Genomic DNA, 3,093 nt, shown 5'->3' with positions numbered 1-3,093 from the left:
AATCACCAATATAATGTATTGATTCATAATTTTTAGGATTCTAGATGATTTGTTAAACAATATAATTTATACACGTATTTTAAGGATATAGTGTTAAATGTTATTTATTATTTGAGAAACAATCTACTATTTTATGTTAATTTTTAAGTGCATATTTGTCGGTGAGAACACTTGACAAAAATAATGAAGGTAACTATTCTCGTTGCATCCACGAACGAAACCAGGTCAGAGGGTATAGATACAGATATATCTATATATATATGGTTACACTCATTGTCAATGATAATATATATACTTATACTTCCTACTACTTACTTTTATAAGAAGATACTACCAAGTGGCTTATTATTTTACAATAAATATATTGTTGAATAAAAATAACATGTTTTTATCACAATAGATCGTCTGCTGTTACAGTAATTATTATTGATAATCGAATACTTTTATACAGACACTCGTGTTACACTTAAAATTTGAGGAAACCTAATCGAATAATAAAAATACGTAGTAAAACGGATCCTGGGAGATGGCCCGGAGGACAGTTAACTTCCCTCAGAGGATTTCTCCATGGTACAGGAGAGACCACGGGAACATGACACACTGATATAATAGCTCTTACGTAATATCATAGATACCATGTTCTATGGTAATATGCGATACCACAATAATTTCAGGTCTATCTTGTTGAATGTGCTCTACTGACAACATTGCAACTTGCTCTACTGATTTTGCCACCGTACAGCAATAATTAAACAATATTATATTATTGTAAGTAATTTAGTTGTGAATGATGTAAAAGAGGTTTAAATTACAAAATTAATAATACTTGAAACTGTTTTAATTTGGCAGTGTTTTATTAAAAAATATTATAAATAAGTATTTTATCGTATTATTAAAAACTATTAAATTATATAAACGGTACTGTCGTCTTAATCTCGTCGTTTATCATTTAAAAATATACGCTTTTAAATTTTATTCTTTTAAAATTTACTTAATAATTAGAAACAAAATTATAATCAGAAAAATAATTAGATATTTTTGTCATTGTAGCAATGTATTTTTTTGTTGATTCCTTTCCACCGCGTTTCGATAAGATATCTCAATATATTATGTAGGCTGTAATAATTTATTATGTTTACATAAATAAAACAATTTATATTATTATACCATAATATTATGATACTTTGGAAGCAGAGCCCTCCACAAACTTTCTAACCTCGACCACCTATATATGTGTATTGAAATCCATCTTTGTAGTCGCGTGATTTGTGTGCAAGAAAAAAAACGCTCCACGTAGCCGGATGAAAAGTGTTTGGGAATCTTCATTCACGCGAGGACCGTCCGTCAATATCTTTGGCAAGCGTATAATATATTTTAGGACGAGTGATTATTATTCTCACATTATACTCGTGTGAGTTGTCCCGTCGTGCGTACACACTATTATTATCATCATGGTGAGTGTGTCTCGCGCGTGTGCACTGTCGTGTGTAATGCGCCGTCCGACGACGTTTCGTCTTGACAAACGTCCGCCGCCGCTTTCGCGTATTTGGGTTAATATGGGCACAGGCAGTCGTCGTGTCGAGTCATTACAGCGCCCGTCCTGCAGCTGCACAGTGCACGGTCGCAGAGAGCGCCGGAAGAGTCTAGACACTCGGTCTCTCCGGATTCCCATTGTGATGTGCTGTGTGCTCCCAAACTCAATTGTTATTGTTATGTGTGTCCGCGAACAAAAAAAAAAATGAAAAAAATATACAACAATAATAATCGTGGCGAAAAAAACTACTCGAAAGAGACGAGAAAAAATATATTACATAAAATATCGCACGCACAATAAATATCTGACACAGCGCGCGCGCGTGCGTATAGATATATTATGTATATGGATCCAGCTAAAAAAAAGAAAAAAAATTCAGACAATTCTTTTTATTCGGTCCTAAGATTACCGCGCCACGCGCTCCTTCCGCGTTCCTCGGTCAGAGGACAATACCGGATTCAATATTATATATAGTATGTATTATGGCGAGAGAAAGAAAAGGCGGCGGCGCGGCGTGGCCTTTATGCTGTGCAAAAGCTCGCGAGACCAATTTACGACCTTAACCATTGTTCTGATATACACACGAACACCCACACACACGAACACACATACACAAACACACACCGCCGGGGAACTATGCGTGGAATTTTAATTGCCCCACGATTTGGCTTTTAAAAACCGAACAGCCACTCGTTCTGCCGCCGGTCCAATGCCCATCATATAATAGCCATTATAGGTCAACGCGAAGAATCCAACTGCTATTTAAACGACATTTAACGACGCGAAGTGTAATAATTAAACAAACAGCTTCTTTTTTTCCCACCCCCTTCCCATCGTTTTTATTGCTAGTTTTGTTTTTGTTGTTGTTGTTGTTGTTGTTGTTGTTATTATTACTATTGTTTTTATGGTCAAAGAACAATATAATATTATTATTATTATTAACAAACCAGAATTTATGCGTGTACTCTTCACGCTATTTCGACGCCACCGTTTACGATTTTTCTTTTGACCTTTTTACAGAAAAATGCGACAAACAATTCCACCGATTTTTCGTTTCGACGAAAAATAAATAATTTCGACAATGACCAAACGCGCTCTACTTTATAACTTTTGGGTTCTGAATATTCACTCCTAAAAAATATTATCTCCAAAGAAATGCATTAAATGCTATTGAATTCTCTGATTCAAACTTTTTAATATAAAATACACAAACTTCTGAACTCGACCACACAGCTCCAGTAATAATCGTTTATTTTCGACCTTTCATATTATATTTTGAAAGAATAAGTACGGTTTTCTTTAAAACTATAAAAATATTTATGAATTCAATAAAATTCCGGGAGATACTTGTATTATGAGTATTATCCGTAATGTTCACTTTTATTTACTTAAAGAATACCAAACACGCGGTCTTTAAAAAAGATAAATTACGTCATATTTAATGATTTTAATCAAAAATGTTATATCCTATTAACTATTAGAATTTTCAAATCTTCAGACTGATTGACATGATTTGATTATACGTGTAATAATATATACACAAAGTTCGGGTAATTTAA

The sequence above is a fragment of the Acyrthosiphon pisum genome, chromosome A2, assembly GCF_005508785.2.
Source record: "Acyrthosiphon pisum isolate AL4f chromosome A2, pea_aphid_22Mar2018_4r6ur, whole genome shotgun sequence".
Taxonomy (NCBI): Eukaryota; Metazoa; Arthropoda; class Insecta; order Hemiptera; family Aphididae; genus Acyrthosiphon; species Acyrthosiphon pisum.
This window is presented reverse-complemented; position numbering follows the sequence as displayed.